Here is a 26,517-nt window from a genome sequence, read left to right on the forward strand (position 1 = left end):
CTCTTTATCGACGACACAAAAGACAATCGAAAATATATGATTTTTGGTGTCCTGTGCAACGGCGCTCAGCAGAACGTCCCCATACTTGCCATACAAATGTGTGTCATCGACGACAATTACCTTTCTCATGTGGGCATATCCTCCTATGCAAGCTCCAAATGCTAAGAAGTAATAAACGAATGATCCATCCATCCGGTTTACTATGATAGAGTAAGAAGACCCGAGATTCAATAACTCCACCATGTGAGAAAAAGCTGGCAAGCAAGTATATCCGTGCTCTAGTGTCCCGCAAATGATGTTTTTCGCAATTACACTTCCTTTCCAACACATACAACAGCTTGCGTTGCAACGCAACTCCTTAAATACAATTTTTTGAATTTCTCTTATGCTTGGACCCTTACCATCCCGAAAATGATTTATGCATACTGAAGCAATCAATTCGAATGAGCCTTTTTTATGCCTGTGGGTGGCGTTTTCAACGCCGCACGTGTGCATCCCGACATACTTGTATATACAAAATCTGTCCGAGGTGTCGTACTTTTTTGCCCGCAACAGCCAGCCACAACCACGAGATAAACATTGCATTTTCATTAATTTTGTGCAGCTCTTCTCCATATAATAATCAAAAGACTGTCAGCTCTTTTTTATCGGCGAATGTTTGACCACAACAGAAATTGGTTCTGTCGGTGAAGGAGTGTCCTGCTTGTGATTCCATTTCACGGTCTTCTTCATCATCTTTCGAGTCCGATGAAAATTCTTCCATATGCTTAAAATAATCCTCCATATTAATTGTATTATCGACATCGTTCTCGTAATCATTCAAATCGTTGTCGATCAAATCATCGTCGACTGTCGAGTGCCACGGTGGGGGTGCTGATGAATTCAGCGGTCCTTCAAAGGACCTCTCAACCACATTTATCCTCAAAGTTGGCCTAAAACCATCTGCATCAGCATCCATTATGTTCGTCAGCACACGTACATCGCTATATATGATCGTAGAATTCACCTTTTCCCTCGAATGCATTACATAACTAATCACCACGTCGCTCAGCGCGCAATCTAGATCCCCGCTCTGCATTACTCTTGCAACAAATTTGTCGTACGAATTGTTGCGGCGAACAGGAATGAGAATTGTCACCTTGGTAAATGATCTTCATTTTCAATATTTCGAAGTCTCCACCCATTCTCCCATGAAATCACCAGAAACCAGAATAAATTCTACAATAGACATCCTAGAATTAAGCTTCGGTCGATGGTAGATTATGCTTATGGTCTATGTCGTGTTGTATGCACGGTCGATGACTGGCGAGGATGGGTTGATGACTGCATAAATTTTCGTACAAATACTTGAAATTGCAAATATTGCTTGTAATCAATGATTGTTGGGTTTAATGAACTTAGAGTCGCCTAAGCTGCTGTAATGCACTTTTTAAAGTGGTTTTGAGTAATGTGAGTGATTTAAAGCTTTTTAACAATGGTGAAAAGTGTGTTTGAGAAGATAGGAAATAAATGGGGTAACAATGGATGCAATGGACAAGCTTATGATATTTGTGGACTAATTTACAGCTGATCGCCGAAAAATAACGCTGGAAAAGTGGCCGAAATCGGAGCTTTTTGGTGGGAAAAATAACCACTTTCTATTTTTAGCTTTTGGAATTATTATTTTTTAATATTTTTGGAAACCTAGATATTATTTTATATATATAGTGGTGGATAATGGTGTGGGTTGAAGTGTATTATTAAAAACTTATGGGTGAATTTATTAAGTTGGAAGTATTGGGTTAAAGTGAATTATTATAAAGGTTGGGGCTGAAATTGTTAAGTTGGAAAAGTTGGTGGTGACGTGAAATTAAGTGAGTATTTGGCAAAGAATTTAAAACTTGTGGATATTTGACAAAATAGTTTGGATAAAGAGTCTTTTTGCCATAAAGGCCCAAGTTACTTAATAGAGTCGTAACAATACTATACCTTGAATTGATATTTTTAGTTAAAACTCTTTTTCAAAATATTTAGTAATCAAAATTTATTAATTTGATTAATTGGTGACTATTACAAAAAAAATTATTGGAATTTTTACCAATTTTTCTTACCAAATTTAAGTTTTAATTTTCTTGAAAGAAGAATAAAAGTAATACCATAAGTACTTTTACTTTTTCCTAAAAGGAAAATATAAAACTCTTTCATATTTGACTAACCTCTTTCTTGGGGAAAAATTTTTAAAACTCTATAAATAGAATATCCCCCTTCTCATACAACAATATAATAGTATGCACAATGTAGTTTTTAGAAAGTCTTGTTTAGGGAGTGATTTCACCCTAATAGTTTTTATGCTTTCTTTATACTAGGTTTTCATATATAGTCCAATTGGTCAAACCCTTTATGGTTTGCAAACTTTAAGCTTCCGCATGACGTCTTCTCAATTTCGAACCCAACAAGTGATATCAGAGTCTATGATTCAATGATCTGATGGTCCAATTGTTGAAAAAAGTTGCAACCAATTTGATGATAATGAAGATTTTTGACGAAATACATGTGGAAACAAAATTCAATTATATTTTCGACATTCTGTTGCTGCATCTTTAAAAATAAAAATAAAAAATTAATTCTTAGTCCATTTTTAATCATGATATTTTAAACCTTATTTTTAATCATGGCAAGCAACCTTGATGCAAATTATGTGAAGAATGAAGATCATGCACGTGAAGAAGGCGGATCAAATTATGTCAAGAAAATCAAGTTAAAAAGAGGAGATTTGTTGGGGTTTTGACCCAATTTTCTTACCAAATTTAAGTTTTATTTTTCTTGAAAAAATAAAATAAAAGTAATATCATAATTACTTTTACTTTTACTTTTCCTAAAAGGAAAATACAAAACTCTTCCATATTTGGCTAACATCTTTCTTAGAGGAAATATTTTGAAACTCTATAAAAAGACCCACTTCTCATACAATAACACTATAGTATCCAAAATATAGTTTTTAAAGAGTCTTATTTAGCTGGGGAGGGGGGGGGGGGGGGGGGGAGATTTTTCTCTAATAGTTTTATGCTTTTTTTGTATATTAGGTTTTCATATGTAGACCAACGGGCCAAATCCTATAATAATTATGTTTTTAGTATATTTTCTTTGTCGTCTTAATTATCGCCTTTATGGTTTGCAAACCTTAAACTTCCGTATGACGCTCTCTCAATTTAAAGTTTGCACATCATAAAGACAATAATTCGGATGACAAAGAAAATATACTAAAAGCACAATTATTAAGGGTTTAGTCAATTGATCTACATATAAAAACCTAATATAAAGAAAACATAAAACCATTAGAGAGAAATCTTCCTCTAAATAAGAGTCTTTAAAAACTATATTGTGGATACTATTCTGTTGTTGTATGAGAAGAGGGGATGTTTATTTTATAGAGGTCCAAAATCTTTTCTCTTAGAAATAAGTTAGCCAAATATAGAAGAGTTTTATATTTTCCCTTTAGGAAAAAAAATAATTATGATATTACTTTTATTTTCCTTTCAAGAAAAATAAAACTTAAATTTGGTAAGAAAATTAGGGCAAAATCCCCAACAAATCTCTCCTTTTCGGCTTGATTTTCTTGACATAATTTGATCCGCCTTCTTCACGTGCATGATCTTCACTCTTCACATAATCTGCATCACTGCTTCTTATCATGATTAAAAATAAGGTTCAAAATATCATGATTAAAAATGAGTTAAAAATTAATACTTTATTTTAAAGATGCAGCAACAGAAATATCGAAAATATGATTTAATCTTGTTCTCCACATGTAATTCGACAAAAATCTTCATTATCATCAAATTGATTGCAACTTTGTTCAACTATTGGACCATCAGATCATTGAACCATAGACTTTGATACCACTCGTTGGATTAAAACTGAAAGCACGTCATGCGGAAGCTTAAAGTTTATAAATCATAAAGGCAATAATTCAGATGAAAAAAAAATACACTAAAAACATAATTATTTTATGGTTTGGTCAATTGCTCTACATATGAAACCTAATATAAAGAAAGTATAAATTATTACAGAAAAATCTACCCCTTAAACAAGACTCTTTAAAAACTATATTGTGAATACTATTGTGTTGTCATATGAAAAGGATATTTTATTTATATAACTCCAAAACTTTTTTTTCAAGAAAGAGAATAATCAAATACAAAAAAATATAAGAAAATCCGAACAAAAACACCAACAAATACATCATATTAGAGGTTTTCGATTTCTCGCTATTAAAATTATATATTGTGTTTTGATAAGAGTGATAGAATTCTATTCGTCCCACTCTTAACACTATTATCTGACCTAAATTTTGTTTCTAGTTCTTCTCGAGTTTAATTATCTTATAACCTTTGTAAAATATTTCTTTCCTTTATTTTAGTTATCGCATTTTGTTTAAGAATTAATTTAACTAATTTTATAGTTATATTGAATTAGATTAATTTAATACTGATTAAAATTACGATAATTAAAAGTTATATAAAAGATATTATAATTTATAATTCTGTATATATTAATATGACAAAAAGTATATCTTAAATTATTAATAAAAAATTATGTGTTTTGATTCACCAAAAGCAAAATTTAACAAATAAAAATGAATGAAGTGATTATTTAGTTTCTGGTTGGCAGTAAGGATGACGAGAAGAAGCGGGTAAGCAGGGAGAAGTACAAGTTAGCTAAGAAGGAGGCTAAGGTAGCAGTTACGGCTGCTAAGACGACAGCCTTCGAAAGTTTGTATAAGGGGTTAAAAGAGAAAGGCGGGGAGAAAAGGTTGTTTAGGCTGGCCAAGGTTAGGGAGCGGAAGGGTAAGGATCTGAACCAAGTGAAGTGTATTAAGGGGGAGGATGGCAGGGTATTGGTGAAGAGGATCCTCATAAACGAAAGATGACAGTCTTATTTTCATAGGCTCTTGAATGAGGAGGGGGACAAAGGTGTTATGTTAGGGGAGTTGGAGCACTCTGGGGAGCTTCGCGATTTTAGCTATTGTCGGTGTTTTAAGTTTGATGAGGTAAGAGAGGCTATCCGCAAGATGCGAAGGGGCAGGGCGACGGGGCTCGACGAGATCCTGGTGGATTTTTGGAAGTTTTCTGGCAGGGCAGGGTTAAGGTGGCTGACCAACTTGTTCAACAACATTTTCAAGTCTGCAAAGATGTCCAAGACATGGATATGGAGCACGATGATTCCTTTATATAAGAACAAGGGTGACATTCAGAGTTATAACAACTACCGGGGTATTAAGTTGTTGAGTCACACGATGAAGATTTGGGAGAGAGTGGTGGAGCGGAGGCTGAGAAAGATTATGTCTATTTCTAATAATCAATTTAGATTTATGCCTGATCGCTCCATGATTGAGGCAATTCACCTAGTGCGGAGACTGGTAGAGAAGTATAGAGAGAGGAAGAGGGATCTGCACATGGTGTTAATTGACTTGAAAAAAACGTATGACGAGGTCCCTAGGGAGGTTCTTTGAAGATGCTTGGAGGCGAGGGGGGTCCCTGTGGCGTACATTCGAGCGGTTAAGGACATATATGAGGGGGCGAAGACTAGGGTGAGGACAGTGGGAGGAGATTCCGAGCATTTCCCAGTCTTAATAGGGTTACACCCGGGATCAACTCTTAGCCCTTTTTTATTCGCTTTGGTGATGGATGTGTTGACGCGCACTATACAAAGCGAGGTACCTTGGTATATGTTTTTTGCGGATGATATAGTTTTGATTGATGAGTCCTGACAAGGTGTTACTGATAAGTTGAAGGTTTGGAGACAAACCCTAAAGTCTAAAGGTTTTCGGTTGAGTAGGACCAAGATAGAGTACTTGGAGTGCAAGTTTAGTGACTCGAGACAAGAGGACGAGTTGGTAGTGAAGTTGGATTCCCAGACGGTTTGTAAGAGGGATAGTTTTACGTATCTTGGGTCTATGATTCAGGAGAATGGAGAGATAGATGAGGATGTCTCTCACCGTATTGGGGCAGGTTAGATGAAATGGAGGCTCGCTTCGAGAATTTTATGCAATAAGAAAGTGCCCTCCAAGCTGAAGGGAAAATTCTATAGAGTTGCAGTCAGATCGGCTATGTTATATGGAGCTGAGTGTTGGCCGGTTAGGAATTCTCATATCCAAAAATTGAAGGTGGCTGAAATGAGGATAATGCATTGGATGTGTGGTTTTACTAGGGTTGACAGGATTAGGAATGAAATTATTTGGGAGAAGGTGGGAGTGGTGTTGGTGTGATGAGGAGGGGCGCGGATGCCCCGGTTCGTAAATGTGAGAGGTTGGCTTTGGATGGTTTCAAGCGGGGTAAGGGTAGACCTAAGAAATACTATAGGGAAGTGATTAGACGTGACATGGAGCAGTTACAGTTGACTGAGGACATGACCCTGGATAGAAAGGTATGGAGGAAAAACATTAGGATAGAGGGTTAAGGTGGGTGGATGAGTCGTAGTCAGTAGGTAGGAGGGCTTGGGTGTCTTTTGTTTGGCAATGTTGCATATTTTTGTGGATGACGTATCTATGTTTTTTATCGTGTTCCATGCTTTTGATGTTTTTATACACTGTCCTTTGTCTTGAGCCGAAGGTCTATCGAAAATAGCCTCTCTACTTCGTTAGAGGTAGTGGTATGATCTGCGTACACTCTACCCTCCCCAGACCCCACGATGTGGGAATCTACTGGATTTGTTGTTGTTGTATTCATGATCAACACCGACAAAACTAGAATTGTCACCTTAAACAAATGCTCATTTTTTTGCTCATAAGTTTGACTTTAGGGATCATCACATGATCAAGTCATGACAATATTAAACTTCTGTTCTATATGGAATTTCTTCAAATATTTAGTACGGTATTTTACGCATGTACTTATCAAGTCCATTGATGGATTCATATGTTTACGAAAAAGTATTTAGTTCCAATTAATATCTCGAATTTTTTTAGTTTGTTTGAAAACATATCACACAATTTTCTTGTCATATCATACTGTTGTGAATTATGGAACTAATTGAGCATTTACTCACCAAGCAGTGGAAGTCTTGGACTTCAAAACATAATCGGAAAAGGCTCAAAAATATCTCTGAACTATCTGAAATAGCTTAAAAATATCCTTCGTTAGATTTTTAGCTCAAAAATACCCCTCCGTTAAATATTTGGCTCAAAAATACTCCTCTCTCTAACGGAATTCGAAAAAGGATCAAAAATACCCCTGAACTATCTGAAATGGATCAAAAATACCCCTCATTAATTTTTTGGCTCAAAAATACTCCTTTGTTAAATATTTGGCTAAAAAGTACCCCCTTAACGAAATTCCACCAAGCATGCCACCTAGATAAAAAAAAAATACGTGGCTATGCCATATTACCATCCACATATAAAATTTTATATTTTGTAATTATATGACATTCCTTTCTTCTTTATTTTTATTTTTATTTTTATTTTTTTTGCAAAGCAGTTTTATTGATTTGGAAAAAAATATGATCAGTAAAATTAAAAATTTCTAAAAATATTTAAATAAAATAAATCAGTGTTTTTACTGGATTTAGTTTAACGGTTTTGGAATTTCTCGACATTGGGAAGGTACTAAATAAATTTTGTTAAAAGAATACAAATTATTCAAATTTTTTCATTATATGATAAACTTTTTACTTAGATTATTAAAGAAAATTATATCCATATTTTTTCAATAATTAAAATATATTAAATGTCATTTACTTTTCTGAAAGTGGAATTTTCAAAAATTCTAAGAATACTTGATGATTAAACATAAAATTAGAAAAACTATCAACAAACATTGAGTTCAGAAAAAATATATCAACATCACTGAATATAATCGTTTTATTTAACTCTTTCATTAAGAAGAAAGGAATGTCATATCATTAATAAATACTAACATTTTACATGTGGATGGTAATGTGGCATAGTCAAGTGATTTTTTTTTACGAAAAAGGCTCAAAAATACCTTGATGTATTATTCGTTGTAGCACTTCCTAACGAAATTCAAAATATAATCATACGTACGGAATGGATAATAGTAGAAAGAAATTATTTCACTTCACCAGAAAAAGTTAGCCAACTTATTATATCGACCTCTAAAATTTCTTGAACATTAAAGTTTAACACATGAAGCAGCAACAAAATAGCATAGTGAGTAAATTATAAATACATTGTAGATTTAACTATAGTTTTAATATTACCACTGAAATGGTTATAACAAAACATAGAATAAACGTTGAGATGAGAATTGTTAGTTAAAGGCTCTAACTATGAACAGGGACTAGGGAAGAAACATATCATATAAATGCACGACTTCACCTCATAAGTCACAACTATACAAAAGAGAGGGTTTCTATGATTAGGAGTTCGAACCATATGACCTCCTAATCACATGGCTACAACTTTACTGTTGCACCAGGGATTCCCTAAAAGACAAGATCGACCTAATCCCATTAGAATCATCAAAGTCGAAATATTTTTGAGCCTTTTTCGTAAAAAAAATCACGTGACTATGCCACATTATCATCCACATGTAAAATATTAGTATTTTTTAATTATATGACATTCCTTTCTTCTTGATGAAAGAGTTAAATAAAAAGATTATATTCAGTGATGTTGATTTATTTTTTCTGAACTCAATGAATGTTGATAGTTTTTCTAATTTTATGTTTAATCATCAAGTATTTTTAGAATTTTTGAAAATTCCACTTTCAGGAAAGTAAATGACATTTAATATATTTTAATCATTAGAAAACATGGATATAATTTTCTTTAATAATCTAAGTGAAAATTTTATCATATAATGAAAAAAATTGAATAATTTGTACTCCTTTAACAAAATTTATTTAGTATCTTCCCAATGTCGAAAATTCCAAAAATGTTAAACTAAATTCAGTAAAAACACTGATTTATTTTATTTAAATATTTTTAGAAATTTTTAATTTTACTGTTCATATTTTTTTCCAAATCAATAAAACTGTTTTGCAAAAAAATAAAAATAAAGAAGAAAGGAATGTCATATAATTAAAAAATATAACATTTTACGTGTGGATGGTAATGTGGCATAGCCACGTGATTTTTTTTTTTTTATCTAGGTGGCATGCTTGGTGAAATTTCGTTAAGGGGAGGGGTATTTTTGAGCCAAAAAACTAACGAGGGATATTTTTGATCCATTTCAGATAGTTCAGGGGTATTTTTGATCCTTTTCCAAATTCTGTTAGAGGGAGGAGTATTTTTGAGCCTAACATTTAACGGAGGGGTATTTTTGATCCAAAAATCTAACGAGGGGTATTTTTGAGCTATTTCAGATAGTTCAGTGGTATTTTTGAGCTTTTTCTGAAAGATAATTGACAAAAGAAATATGTTATGAAGACCGACAAGTTTGAGCTATTAAGAATTTATCGGAAAAAATTTCAAACAAATTGAGAAAACTAAAAAGTTTGATTTTATTAATTTGATTTGATTTATTTTAAAAATTCAGTATTGATTTGATTATATAATTGAATTATTCAGAAAAATTGTACACCCCTATAGACAACAACAATAACCTAGTATAATCCCATAAAGTGGGGTCTAAGGAGGATAGAAACTTGAGTATACACAGACTTACCCCATATCAGGATGGAGAGACAGTTTTCAATAGATTCAACTCAAGGAAAAATAGTCTAGAAAAAAAAAAAGTCATAGACGTACAATATAACATATGACAATAGAACAGTAACTACAACAAAATAATATGATAATCGAAATATAAGATAATAGATACTGACAAAAATCGAAGGATCAAAAATTACAGGGGCAATCTACAATTACTAGTGTGGACGGATAACAAGACAATGCACTATTGCCTACTAATCTTTTACGACATTCAATATCCTCCACAACCTCCTATATATCTAAGATCAATGTCCTCGATAAGCTGGACTACACCATGTCTTGACTAATTACTTGTTCCACATAATTTTTCAATCTATCTGTACCTCGCCTGAAATCATCAATTGTCAGTCTCTTATGCCTCCACACTAGACATGACTGGACATCTTCTTTTCACATATCTAAACTAGCTTAGTCCCACTTCCTGTATCTTGTTCTTTATCGAATCCACTCCCACCTTATTTTGAATATCCTCATTTCTAATTTTATCCCTCCTGATATACCTACACGTCCATCACACATCCTTATGACTACATCTTTCAACTTTTGAAAGTGAAAGTTCTTGACTAGCCAACACTACCTCCTATATAACATAATTGGTTTAACTATCATCACGTAAAGCTTACCTAAAAGGTTTTGTGGCACCTATAAACTTACATGAGTGTTAATTTTGGATTTTACTTTTATTCTAAAAATTCCAAATAGGTGCTAAGCCTATCAAACGGGTCAGGATAACTCGGCCCGACCCGACCCACTAAGCAAATTCGGCCCGATATGATCCAGCTCGATTAGCCCACGGGCTGTAGGGTATCGGGTCCCCGGCCGGGTTATTTTTTGGTTTGGGCTCGATTAACCCTGCCCGGACTAAATCCGGTTCGAGCCCGCTGGTTAATCGGCCTGAATATTTTTTTTTTTTAAAAAGAACTTTAGATTTGGTCAAAATTTGACCGTTGGGCCAGTTGACCGTTGGACCCAATGGTTATATTACCGTTTGGGCCCTTAAAACGGCTCAATTGGCCTTTTTTAACTAAAAAAAAATATGTTTTTTCATTTTAAATTTTTTTAATCCCCAAAAAAATTCTATAAATACCCTACACTCTCAAATCATTTGTCACACAAATTTTCATTCTCACAAATCTCATTCTCTCTCAATTCTCAAATATTCTATATATTTAAATTCCTAAAGTGCTCACTTTAATTTTTTAATTTTACGATTACAAAGTACGAGTGAAAGTTTCTAAAGTCTCAACCTTCGGATACTTTTAAAATTTAATATTATTGTTCCATCTCTTACGTTTAATTTTTAATTAGTATATTAATTGTTGAATATTTAATTTTATTATATTTGTGTTTTGAATTTTTTTAATTTAATTTATATTATGGATGAATTAAGAAACATCGCCACTAAAGGTGTTAAAATTTTTCATCCCGGAAGTGGTAGTGGTAGAAAAAAGCGGATTACTAGCGATAGAGGTACTTCAAGTAGTAGATATACCCATGTGTCTCAGGCACCGCTTAGTCAACCTTTTGAGAAAGAAGTAGGCGTACCTTTAGGTGTATTTACCCACGATATGGATTATGTAGAAGCTCAGGAAAATTACGGTATAGAAGAAGAAAATGAAGTAGATGCAATTAATTTAGACGAAGATGATGAAAATATTGGTGAGACGTTCGCCGTAGGAAATGCTAACGTTAGATCTGAATCGGTTAATCTCCCTCTCCGTCCTCCCCGTGCCCCAAGATCTCGTAAAACAACTAGTATTGCATGACAATTTTTTGAACGTACATCAGATACTGAGGTGCAATGCAATATTTGTCAACAAATATATAAGCATAAAGCCGAGGCAAGCAAGGGGGTACGAGTAAGTTAATGAGACATATAGGTGATGCTCACGAAAGAGAGTTAAATATTACACGAGTTGGTGCGGATGTTGGTGGGCCAACGCAAACTAGAATGGGCCCAACAACCGATCAGGTAATGAAGAAGTATAATAAATTGAGGGACCGGGAAGAAATAGCTAAAATGGTAGTTGTGGGTTGTTTGCCTTTTAGTTTTCCTTCTTCTGATGCCTTTATTCATTATATTCAAGCAATTTATAATCCTATGTTTAATGGTATTCCTAGAAGTACTTGTCGGACCGATATTTTTAGACTTCATTCACAATATTATTTTTATTTATCAACATTGTTAAAAAATATTCAATGTAGAATGAACCTAACTTCTGATCTTGAGCGTGCTGCAAATAAAAATAATTATTTAACTATTACTTGTCACTGGATAGATAGTAGTTTTATTACAAAAACTTATTTTTGCTTTCTTATATGATGAAGATCGTAAACATACTGGAGATTTTATTGCTGATTCGATTGCTAAAGTTGAAGAATTTTATGGTATCAAAAATAAAATATTATGTATTGCTTTTGATCATGCTTCTAACAACAAGACTGCTATAACAAAATTAAAATCTAAGCTATCTCCGCCGTTACCTGAAATTTTTCATATTAAGTGTGCATGTCATATATATAATTTAATTGTAAGAGACTGTCTTGAGTTTTTTGAGTTTGATATTAAAAAAATTCGGCTTGCCGTTGGTTTTATTCAAGGAAATAATCGTAGAAGTAAAATTAGAGACTTTAAATTTAAATGTGAACAAAATGGACTTGCACCAATATCGATGTCTGAAGAATGTGAAACTAGATGGAATGTTACGTATGATTTTTTAAAAACCTGTTATAAATATAGAGTTCCTATTACTCTATCTTTTAACCAATATTGTGGTTCGTTTGCTAAGTCTGCTAATTGCATGTTACATGATTCTGATTGAGTTGTAATTAATGATCTTGTTAAGTTTTTGAAAAAAATTTATATAGCTACGGTTGAATTTTTTGGTGCTTATTATCCTACTGTTTGTAATATTTTGGCATATATAACTGATATTCTGCTTTACTCAAAGAATATAAAAATAAAGAAGGTTACAAAGATGCTATTGGTGCCATGTTTACTAAATTTAAAATATATTTTTTTCCGATTCCCCCTATTTACTTGGTTGGTGCTATGCTTAATCTTTGCATGAAATATAATACTATGTGCCACTTTAGTACTATTATTTATAATAATTTAGAAATAAATACTAACAATGCTTCTCAACAAGTACAACCTGATTTGTGGACGGCTATGGGTGATGCGAATGAATACATAGATAAATTATATAATCACTATGCTAATTTAGTTGATTTAGTCGTACCTACAAATATCACTCAATTGTCGCTCCTCATCCTCCCGAGGAGCCATCATCTTCTAAAAGGCCGGCGCATAGTGGTTTTCCTGATCACTTTTATGATTTAAATTATTGAAACAGTGTCGATGAGGAAGCTTACATATCAACTTCTTGGGAAGAGCTTAAGTATTATCTTTGGTCTCCAATAGAGCGTCGCAGACGACGGATCAACGCGTTGGATTGGCGGAGGAGTAACGAAACACAATATCCTATGCTTTCAAGATTAGCTAGAGATATATTGAATGTTTCAATGTCAACATTTGCATCGGAGAGCACTGTTAGTCAAGAACGATAGCAACTTGGAGACAACCGACATTCACTGGGAAGCAATGCAATGAATGTTCTCGTTTGCCTCAGAGAATGGATTAGAGCCGAACGAAGAAATCAAGGAATGGAAGCGGAGCCGAACGATGAGTAGAGACTTGAAGAAATTATGACTTCACGGGAGAACTCACCAGAATCAAGTCCAATGCATGGTTTTGCCCCGGTTATCTTTGACTATCCTATGTAAGTTTTCATTAATATTAACATGAATGAGTTGGAGAAAATGATGCAAAATTGTAGATTTTTCATTCATGTAAATTAGAAATTTTGGATCATTTTGAAATAAATAAAATTCAAAATTCATTCATTCCTTAGTCCTTACTTTATAATTTTTTTCATTTAATGATTTAAATTAAATTTCTAGTTTAAATTTAAAACTTAGTTTTAATATATTATTAATTTACTATTAAGTATTATACTATTATTAATTTATTATATTAAGTAGCATATGTTTTATTTAAAATAGTGTATATATGTGTATATATTTTCTAAAATAGTATATATTTAACGTATACATGTGTATATGTTTTATATATTAGTGTATAACTATATATATAGTGTGTGTATATATTGTAGTATATATATTGTAGTATATTTTATTTAAAGTAGTACGTATATATTGAATGGTACGTATATATGTGTATACATCTTCTATTGATGTATATATTTAACGTATACATGTGTATATGTTTTATAAATTAGTGTATAACTATATATATAGTGTGTCTATATATTGTAGTATATTTTATTTAAAGTAGTACATATATATTGAATGGTACGTATATATGTGTATATATCTTCTATTGACGTATATATTTAACGTATACATGTGTATATGTTTTATAAATTAGTGTATAACTATATATATAATGTGTCTATATTATTGTAGTATATTTTATTTAAAGTAGTATGTATATATTGAATGGTACGTATATATGTGTATATATCTTCTATAGACGTATATATTTAACGTATACATGTGTATATGTTTTATAAATTAGTATATAACTATATATATATATATATATATATATATATATATTGTAGTATATGTTTTATTTAAAGTAGTACGTATAGTTGTATATATTGAATGTTACGTAGATATGTGTAATTGTGTATATGTGTATATATTTTTTAAATTCTAATGTAGTATATACTATATATATAGTGTATATATATTGTTTAATGTATTTAAAATGTATATAGGTGGGTATATATAATGTATATTGAATTTTTTTTTTTGACTGAGTTTGATCGGATTTAACCGAGTTTAGGTGGGTTAGACTGAGTTGGACTAAGTTGGCCGGTTCAGAATTGTCTTTTAAAATATTAGTGTTGAACCCGGATCCGACCCGAACCACTTAACTACAACCCGGCCTGGCCCACAACCCAACCAAATGGGTTAGTTTCGGATTGACCCGGCCCGACCCACTTAACACTCCTAATAGGAGCTGAACTGTATATTCAGCAATAAAGCTTCTCATAATCTGTAAAATAAAAGTCAAGATGAACAAGTTCCAATTTTTCCAACCTTTAAATGGAAAAAGATTGACAAAAAAAATTATTGGGAAAAGTTGGAAGTAGTTCAATTTATATGATTAGAACTTGCAGGTCCCTTCAGTAGGAAGCAGTAGGCTAATTAGTGGGGTTTACAAAATAGTTCTGATAAAGTTTTGTGGGACATTAATAATTGGACACATAGCACCAGCATCTATCATGAGCCATGTATACATATACGCTCATTTAATTTCTGGCTTACAAATCAGATTTCAAATATAATGATAGATTTTATTTCATGTTGTGTACTTTCTATTGGTACTGTAAACTTGGTCCACCTTACCAGCTCTGTATCATTTTGGCCCTTCGACCAGGCAGCATCACATGATGCTCTCAAATTAAATGACTATTGTAAGAGTAGGGTATGTTGTTTTTAGATAAGGAAAAAATAATTCAATTTGAATTAAATCTAGAGTTTATGCTCAAAAACATGACTCAATATTTTTATTTTTGAATTTTATGCCTGAGCTATTATGAATTTTCTATTTGAACTATCATCAACTTTTATTAAAATACACTTCGACAATCAATTATTTATTTTTTCTATCCTAACAGTGATTGGCATTTTAGGAAAATCATGCAATTGATAGTTATGGTGTGTTTTGATAAAATTTTTGTGATAGTTCAAGTGGAAAACTCTTAACCTAATAATTCAGATATAAAATTTGAAAAATTGGAATATAAATGTATTACCTTTCATTCTTAAGTCTAAATATGTAAGATGCAAATCCTATCATCCACTACTTCGACTTCAAACCATAGGTGAGGCGATACATCATTCTAAGAAGGGTTTGAGAAGATGTTGCATGGGAAACGTTGTTTGTATAGTAAGATGATGCATCTGGAGAAAGATTTAAGTTAAATACATTGAAAGGTAGAACTATAGCTAGTAATTTCTTTTTAAAAGAATTATGCCCAACCAAACATTTTCAATTCTTTTAAAAAAACTTTCCGCATGCATGCAATATGATTGGGTAGCTTGCATTAATGGAAGAAATTAATAGGTGTTACTTTGGGAGGTGCATGGCACGCTGTCCTCATTTAGAGAAATTTTGGTCCCGCAGCTATCACAATTTACCTCTAAAAAAAATAGCATGGCAAGTAAAATATACTTGTATATTAATTTGTGTCCACCGGCAAAGTTACATGGTATAAAAGAATTCAATTGACTTGTCTCCGTTTTTTTTTTTTTTTTTTTTTTTTTTTTTTAAAAGGGAGGATGATAAGAATAGAATTTTATAAATAACCTAAAAATTTATTGAATCCCTTAGAAATAAGAAAGATTCCTAATATAGTGAGTGATCAAAAAAATTAAAATTGCTCTAGTTATTGCTAAGCTTGTGACTTTTTTTTATTTCTTTAATCTTCTTGTTTGGCTCCGTCGACATTGTAACTATGTATGCATGTCGAGGGGAATATGTAATTTATGGCAATGGAAATGTAGTACGTACTTAGATTCTGCTCGTATACATGTTAAGAAATTCGCTAAATATCTACAAATATTTAATTGTGAACCTAATTATTTTTGTATACTGTTATTAATAGCGTTATTGCTAAAGACAATCAAAATTTCATCAAGGATGTTAAAATATAAGGAATCAAATAAACGAATAAATCAAGACGTATTCAACATCTATTATATACATAAAAATAACAATTTTAACTACATATGTGATTTTATTTTCCAGTAATTAATCACAAACTGCTAATTGTTCCGCTCCTAGCTAACTCTGCTTATGAGTTGTGACTATAAAAATTTATAAACTTTAAATTTTAAGTGTGCGTCTATACATATGCTAAAGACATTTGAGGAGTAGACTAGATTGACGTAGCTTAACCAAACACATCGTGAGAGAGAAATGCATGCCACAGCCTCTCCAAATGAAAACACAAATTGTCAATGAAAAGGAAGTTCCACATGTGTGGGTAAGAAAGCAGACAGCTCACATGACAAGCCTTTTACGCTGCACTTTGTAAGTATTTGACGAGCAATGTTAAGAATCCCACCTCAAAAAAATGGATGAACAACTAATCCCCTTCTATATAGACTTGAACGATTTCACTTTATGAATTAACTTTTGGATTTGAATTAGATCGAAAATTCATTCGTTACAAATAAAGATATATGATATGTGACAGAGGCGGATGTAAAATACAATTTAAGGATTCACGATAATTTTAAATAAAATTTGTCAAAAATAGGTATATATATTTAGAAATTTATTAAATATTTAATTATAAATTTAGTCATTATTATATATTCATTTGAAATCTTTATAAAAGTTCATACACTTTTAATTGTGAATCCAGTCTTTGGGCGTGGGTGGTCCTCTTAAGTTTTGCCATTTTCACATGCATAGTGCACGTAAAGCGCCATTCATCACTGCTACCTTACAGCAATCATCATTCTGCTGCTTATGTACATTTCAATGGCTTTTACTTCCTCTTTATATGAATAATTAATTTTGCATCTAATTAATTCCATGCAATATGCAACTTATTTGTTTAAACTTTAAATGTTATACGTCGCTTTATCATGTGCCGTTCTAATGGTATTGCACACATCACATGTAATTTTATATCAGTGTAAAAAACTCTTTATGTCATTAGGTCACTCAATCTTTTTTTTACATGGAAGTGTTAGCTTCTTAAAAAATTGGAATTTGTAACCTTGAATACCACCTACTACAAGTAAAGATGGTCTAAAATTATTACACTGACAATAAGGCACGATTATTATTATTATGAGTAAAGCATTTAGTACCCTCTGAACTATCGAATTTCCCACGACACACTCCAATTTTACGGGGGTCCTATTACCTCTCTGAATTAAATTTTAGCGTATGTTAGTCAACCTTTTTAACTAACGCGACATCTTTTTAGATGACGTGACACCTTTAACGTGAATCGGAATAAAGGTGCCACATTAGCACAAAAAGGTGATAAAAATACACTAAAATTGACTTCAGGGGTAATAAAATCCCTGTGAAGTTGGAGCATGTCGTAACAACTTTGATCATAATTCAAGGATGTACCGAGTGCTTATCTCTATTATTATTGTTATTTATAATCTTTTTACATCCTCATCGAGAAGGATCAACAGTGCTCTCATTTATCATTAATGTGATCAGTAAAATTTCCAATCGATAGCTGGACGGTGATGGAGATGCACTAGCTACTGGTATACCAAATCTCAATAGTGTACTACTAGTGGAGATTCCATTAGGCTGAAGTTTCAAAGGGGACATGACATTAGGGCAAATCCCAGAATTAAATGATTTTTGGAATGAAGTCAAAGTTAGTCCCAGTTTTCAAGCATGGAAAATGACTAATCTCCAACTTCATTAATTAGATGCCATATGTAAGGGGCGGAACTAGAAGTTCGAGTACGAGTTCAATCAAATTTAGTAAATTTCGCTAAAAATATATATTTTGCATTGAGAAATTCATTAAATATTTATATATACTAAGTTTGAAACTCAATCATAATTAACACTTGCAATCAATTATTCATAAGTTGAGAATCCATAAAATCGAAATCCTAGCTCTCCCCCTCTATGGTGATATATATACACTGCTCATCCCAACTCATTAGAAAACGATTCCTTCACAAAAGTCAAAATGTCAAATTCATCTCCTCATTTTGTACAAATGGATATCATAAGGAAGCTTCTAATATACAGTATACTTTTTGTCTTTCCCTATCCTAGATTCCTGTTTAGTCGGTAGAATCAATTATTATTTTAATTTAAATAGTGTTGTAGCGCGTAGGAGTTATTGTTGCATGCCTCATCGTACGTTAAAAAGTTGCTTGTACTTGGATGGTCGTTGAAGGTATAAACTATTGACCATATCGGTGAGAGAATATTATGATATATAGGACTTAGGAGAGCTAGTCAATTGTTAGACTTGCTCATTTTTGTCAATATATGGCAAAGTGGAGTGGGTTTATTTGGGGAGACAAGGATATCCTTGGGAAGAGTAGTTTACATTATACCGGAGGACTAAGTGCACTAAAGTTTCATCTATGTGCGATTTGAGAAAAGATCAAATCATAAATATTTATTTACCATATATCATAGTGATTAAATAAACATAACAGAAGAACTAATTAATATGGATGATCTACTCGATCTCTCTTTTTTGTTGTAAATTGCACCTTCCATCTTTTTCAGCTGAGGATCCATTGAAAACATCCTTTTTATCTAGGGGTAATTGAGTTTTACATATATCCTATTCTTGTTAAACCCTATTTATGAAATTGCACAGTATTTGTTGTTATGGTGTAAACTACGCCTTCCATATCAGTTTATATGACATTTTTTGGATTTAAAGAGTCACACAACTTTTATTCAATTATTTCATATGCCTTATAAATTATTTGAATCATCGATTATTTTAACTTATAGATTATTTTAACTTATAGTACTAGTACTTTCTACATAATTTTCAAATATATAAATTTATAAAAATTTAAAGATTCCATATCTAAATCCACATCAAATAAAAATATGTGACTCTCAAAACATCACCTTATTTTTTATTTCTCCTTGTATTTTATGATCTTTAACGCATATAGAAATCATCCATTAACTTTTCCATGATTTTGCATCTAAGATTATAGTGTTTTTTAATGCTACGGAGAGAATGTTTGATAGAGGATTAAAAAAAAGTATCAATATAGAGAAGCCTTATATAATGTCCCACAACTTACAGGAGATGTTTATAGCAGGGCAAAATTCAGAAATAACATACTTATCCTCTTAATTATGAGTTTCATAGCAACAATTTCATAATTATATAATATAACAATTTGTATTTTTACAAACTGTTACTACAAAAATACAAATACATATGATTTTTACTGCCTTTATAATCGATATGTATTTTGTATTTTTGCAAACTGTTGCCACAAAAATACTAATACATACAAATACATATGCTACAAAATATAATTTGATAAAAGTGTTATTAATTTTTGTAATTTAATACTTAAGTATGTTACTTTATATATTTTTTCCTTTATAGTTAGCATTTGGCGAGCCAGAGTTGTTCAACATGGGCTTGTAACCCTCACCTGGGCTTGTGCAGGATCTGTCCAAGCTTGGAGTTGGGCTATGAGGTCCAAGCCAAAGCACATGGGTTTTAACATTGAAATGGGAGGGGATTTCGTAGGCTGATTTCACAGAGCAACGTAAATCTTTCACAGATTCTAAATAAAGTAGTAGTATTTTAGAAAATCATAAACACATTAATAATGTTCTACCAACTTTTACCTTTTTTTAAATAAAAAGAGTTTCACATAATCAAGAAATTATTCAAAAATAATACCTTTTTTCAAGGTAGCTACTAAAGGTAAGTTAGTAACAATATTAGTTTTTCTAGGAATAATAGTTTCTTAGTAGGTGTGTCTAAGCTACAACAACCACTTGCATAGGAACTGATAAAATACATACTAGTCTCAAGTCAATCATTCAACTCCTCCGTGAGTATATCTATATCTATATCTATAATATATTAAAAGCGTGGTTAAAATATTGTTTAAACTTTTTGCCCTTCATTAAAAGTCTTTGTAAAAGACCAAATTGTCTTTTCAGTATTTTTTTAATTTTTAAACTTAAAATTTATTTAAATTTAATTATAGGACTTTTTCTTGTTTGAATTATATACCTTAAATTTAGGACATTAAAATAATCTCAAAAAAAAATAAAAATTCCCACCTACATTTAGTCCCCCCACCCCACCCCCCCCACCCAAAAAAAAAAAAAGGAAAAAAGTTTTACTAAGAAATTACCTAATTTTTTTAGAACACTTGTCAAAAATTGTCTCCTATTTTAATCTAAATTAAATTCCACCCTATAATCTTTTTTAGTTTATGAATTCTTTTATTTGTCTATTTTAAAATATTTATAAAAATAGTTATATTTCACCTTAAATTTAGGACTTCAAATACCAACCCCCAACCCCCTAAAAAAACCACGTACATTAAGTTCAAAGAAAAGGGAAGAAAAAATTTACTAAGAAATTAGGTAATACCTTTAGAACTTTTGCCAAAAACTGTCTCCTATTTTAAATCTAAATAAAAAATACCCTTTTGTTATAAATGTATTTACATTATAGTCAATGTTTATTAAGAATATAGATAAGATCTATCAAGATCTAATAAGATCTAATAAGATCTATCAAGATCTAGTTGATATCTATCATGATATGAAATATTTGTATTTTAGTCAGAAACTAAGAGTAAATTTTCCCTATAAATAAAGGAGTTTCCTTCATTGTAATTCACTATCAAGAATCTTATGATCTCTCATCCCTCATGAGAAATAAAGAATTCTCTCCTCTTCTCTCTCTATTATTCTTCTTGTTCCTGCTTTATATTTCATAACACGTTATCAGCACAAGTCTCTAATAGCTTTTTATAAAGTTTAATTCAATTGGTGTCACCCGTTGCCTTGTTGGAGATGAAGGTATGTATCCTTACAAAAATAATAGAGATAAAGAAGTTAGTAGGTAATAGGAAAATAATATAAAGCCCCAATATTTTTCATCTGCTACTTATCGTTATTAAGATCAAAATATGCATTCCTGTAAAGCTATTTAAACCATAGATGCATCTGATGATAATGATTATTAACTAATGTTTGAATTCTGATTTTGGAGTATTATGTTCTCTGTATTGAGATTTAGAGAAAAGAAAATTTTCATACTTATTATAAGTATGTGTTGCAATTATTTATAAATAACGTTTTTCTCTTAGTTAAGTATTTGCAGGATTTGTTACTTTGAAAGGTAATATATTTTGATGAAATATGATTTTATCACAATTATGTTTTTTGTACACATGAATAATAATAGATGTTTAAAATCAAATATTTCAATCAATTTGTCAAAGAATTGCTCCAGCATTAATGATAAGAATATTAGTTGATCGTGATTGATAAATTTATTGACGGATCAATTGACAGACTTTTGTATCTCATCGAGAGTTTTGTTTCTCATTTGTCTATTATATTATTGATTGAGGGTAAGACGATGAGTTCAAGTTTCATCGCACCAAAAGAAGAAGACATTGGGTTATAGTCCCGGATACACTATGAAAATAAAGATATTGGGTTTAAGTCCCATCGATTTATGCCTAAGACACCTTTATACGGATAAGACATTGAGTTTGAATCTCAATGCTCCATATTGATGATATGATGATGGCTAAGTCAAAATAATGTGTATTTGGTGAAAAGTCATGAAATTTGTCTCATTAATATGCTTCATTCCATGAAGTGAATGTGGTAACAATATATGATAGGTCTGAAAGATGACAATATGCTCCATTCTTGAAGTGAATGTGGTAGCAATATATGATATATGCCTCGATGTGCTCTTGAAGTAACAATATCATGAAAGAGGTTATAAGCTATCATAATTTGATAGGTTTAAGACACGATTATATTCTATTCCTGGAGAATGAGAAGCTTATTAATGCAAACGTACACTTGATTGTGATGGTATCACAACCCACCTCCAAAAGAGGCAGAATAACTGAGAAGAGTTATTTTGAAATCTACTTCTAAAGTAGTAAATCTGAAATTTATTCATGTAATAGTAAATCTGAATTTACTAAAGAAGAAAAAAATGCATGTCATGGTAAACTTGTGTTTACTACTATAAATGAGTTCATAAGTTGATATGAACTACTGTGACATATCGAAGATGTGCATATTGAGTATTAGACATGTATTGAAGAACTAGAAAATTCTTCAAGAATTTATTATGTAGCTTGTTCTCATGATATATTGGTTGGACCAATTAATTTTGGGATTGGATCCCTCAAAATCTGAAAAGTATAAAAGGTAAATAAGGGTCCGTTCACCTTTCATGTGATATATTTTGAAAAGATGCATCAATAAGATGATCATATGCACGTTTATCGTCAATCTGCAGTTTGGCATTCATAAAGTTGCTTGCTCAATAAAATTGAGTTAAGAGCATAACTTTCAGATTTTGTAATCAAGACAATTCATCTTGATGATAATGGTTTGGCATTGAATGCCTTTGATAAATAGCTAAATCATTGCTAATGAGAACAAAACTTCATATGTTGGTCCGAAATATGATATGTTGCATACAATAGCACTTGTTTGCATTAGACCAATAGATTATGATTATTTCTTCCCTCTCAATTGGTTCAAGGTCAGGAACCAACTATTCCATCTAATAATTTTGATGTTCGGTATATGATAATGAATATACCATGATGCATAAAGATGGATTCCTAAAAAAAAGATAGAGGATGAATGTTAGTTTTCCTAACATAAAGGGGAGATTATAAGTAGCTATGAATATGTTAGGAATTAACATCAGACCCTCATTCAAAAGATGATTCAAGTCAAATGCCGGAAGCATCTGTTGACTCAAATTTAATCTCATATTTAAGCAGCAAGTGCTCCTATTTTGTGTCCTTAAAGGAAAAAGTCTACGCATGCATGAAACATGATATACTAATCGATTTCAAATGAAATAATCCTTGAAAAATAAGGAGCAAATAATCATAATAAGAAGACAATATGCTCTTTAAGAGCCTACGACATAACACTTCATGAAACCTTATGAAAGGTTAAGGTACTTGAAAATAATGAAGTGATGAGATCTCAAAATGTTATGTCATACTGTGAACCGATACGAAATGATATATCATCAATGATATCTTTTATACAATATTGACACAATATTGTAAAAGATTACGAGGATTCGAATTCTACGTTTATTTAAGCATGCTGACGTAGAAATATTTATCAAGTGACCTAAAAGGATGCATTTTGATAAGCGTAAAACTTATTTAATTTGCAGTTTAGATACTTGAAGATGTCACACTTGACATGTTGGATATTTTCACTTGACAAAAATCCATATAAAAATCCCTAAAGGATTCAAAATACCTGAAGCATATAAATTTCGGGAAAACTTTTTATTATCCTCATAAGAGATAATTTGATGATTTGAGTATCATTAAAACTTTTGAAGAGTTTTCAAAAGCAATAGAATTTTTGCTTAAATGATAAACATGCAAAATTGAATAAGGATCCATTCCGACCTCAAGAAAAGAATAAGGAACTTCTTGGTTATTAAGTACCATATCTTAGTGCAGTTGATGCTCTAATGTATCTTGCAAATACTACAAGTCCTGATATAGCCTTTTCGAGTTAATTTGTTAGCAAGTTTGCAGTCCCGATCCTATTGGTCATGTTGATGTTGGGTACTTATATGACCTACATAAAGCTCGATCTCAAATAGGCTATGTGTTCATATATGGAGGTATTGCAATTTCTTAGAGATATATAAAGCAGTCTATCATAACCACTTCATCGAACCATGATGAAATAATAACTGTTCATGAAACGAGCCAAAAATATATATGGTTGACGTCCAAGATACATCTCATTCGAGGAAAATATAATTTGAAATATGACAATGTACTCACAGTTTTATACAGAGATAATGCAACATGCATAGCACATCTTAATGGAGGATTCATAAAAGGAGATAGAACGAAGCACACTTCATCAAAGAATTTTCAACATACATGAGCTACAAAAGAATGGTGATATTAATGTGAAACAGATTCTTTCAAGTGACAATGTGGTTGATTTATTCACCAAGTCTCCTTCAATTGCAACTTTCAAGAAGATGATGCACAAGATCGGAATGCAAAGGTTCAAGAATATTCTCATTAGGAGGAGTTAATACGCAATGTACTCTTTTTCCCTTATGAGGTTTTGTCCCATTGGGTTTTCCTTGTAAGGTTTTTAATGAGGCAGACGAAATGTGTATTACTAGAGATGTGTACTCTTTTTCCTTCACTAGATTTTTTTTCACTGAATTTTTTCTAGTAAGGTTTTAACGAGGCACATTATCTATCAATTAGACATTCAAGGAGGAGTGTTATAAATGTATTTACATTATAGTGAATGTCTATTAAAAATATAGATAAGATCTGATAAGATCTATCAAGATATGATAAGATCTATCAAGATCTAGTTGATGTTTATCGGGATTTGAAGTATTTATCTTTTAGTTAGAAACTTGGAGTAAATTTCCCATATAAATAAAGGAGTTTCCTTTATTGTAATTCACCCTCAAGAATATTATGTTTTCTCATTCCTCATGAGAAATAAAGAATTCTCTCCTTTTTTTTCTCTATTATTCTTTTGATTCTTGCTTTATATTTCATAACACTTTTAATTTTTTTGCCTTATGAATCCCCTTATTTGTGTATTGCAAAACTTCTATAAAATGAATTGTAATTTTTAATTCTTTTCAATTAGTTTGTCTAGCTTTTTTGAAAAAGAAAATAGGAAACTCTTGACTCTAATCTAATTAAAGAAGCAGAATTGATTGTTCCCATCAAGGGCGAAAGACGTTTTAATTGGATCATGAAGTATTTACCTAAAATTAAGTATGAGCCCGCATGATTTTCTAACATTTTGTATTGAACCATTAGACACCTTTAGATGCATAAATAATAGTAATACATTATTTTTTGTTCGTTACGTTAAAAAGTCACCTTATTATAACTTATGAAACGTTTGGCTGACTAATTGAATTTTTTTCCTTTTTTTGCATAAATGATGTAAAGTTTGATTGACAGTATTAGATATACATATCTATATTAAATTAGGCAGAAATCAACTGTTAGTTTATACGAGATTGAATATATAATCAAAATTGCATATCCTTAACAATTGAGGATGCATACGAACAGGTTTACCTAATGCATCTCTGGAAAGTAGCGATTGTGAATTTTTTCGGAGATTTAAAAAAAAAAGGGATTTAGAAACAATGTTATAATACATATTTATATCAATTACTCCATCCGTTCATATTCAACAATACTTATCCAATTTGAAAATTAATGTATAATTTATCATTAATTATCCATTTTACCCTTATTAGAGAAGGTGAACTAGATATAACTGAATTTTGTTTCAGTGTTCAAGTTACTCCTCAAATCTTTTGACATTCCATGAGCAAATCCTAAGTTGAAATTGATGTGTTTAGCATTATCATTTCAATATACGATTGAATTAAATTTGTTTGCAGCAGTTGTGATGTGTGATTTGCAGCTATTATTTCTATCTTGATAGTCAGTCTTATGTGATCTTTCTAAACTAACAGAAGAATGTACAGCCACATCGTGTTGTTATCGTAGCAGCCACCCTTAAAAGAGTGCGTAATAGTCCACTAATCGAGCGCTCTTGCTCAGATGAACAGGACAAAGTGATCAGTCGAAGCTGTGGGATGTAAAAATATATCGATAAGGGAGAGTTCCGCCTTATAAAGAAGCCTCCACGCAAGCGGTTCTGGACGAAGCGGAAGCGAGAATGTCTGCTTGAGTAACACAAACATTGATGAGAATCCAATGCCCCAAAAACCTAAGGGTTCCTCTGCAAGGTTCATCCAAGGAGGGTGAGTCAGGGCCTAAGATCAAGCCGAAAGGCATAGTCTATGGACAACAGGTGAATATTCTTGTACTACCCCTTGTTGGTCCCGAGGGACAGAGGAGGCTAGGTTAGCCGAAAGATAGTTATCGGTTTAAGAATGTAAGATGTCCCTATTTTTTTTAAGGGTAAGAAGGGGTAGAGAAAATGCCTCGAGCCAATGTTCGAATACCAGGCACTACAACGCATAAGTAACCCATGCCATACTCCT

This window comes from Capsicum annuum, chromosome 3 (genome assembly GCF_002878395.1).
Source record: "Capsicum annuum cultivar UCD-10X-F1 chromosome 3, UCD10Xv1.1, whole genome shotgun sequence".
Taxonomy (NCBI): domain Eukaryota; kingdom Viridiplantae; phylum Streptophyta; class Magnoliopsida; order Solanales; family Solanaceae; genus Capsicum; species Capsicum annuum.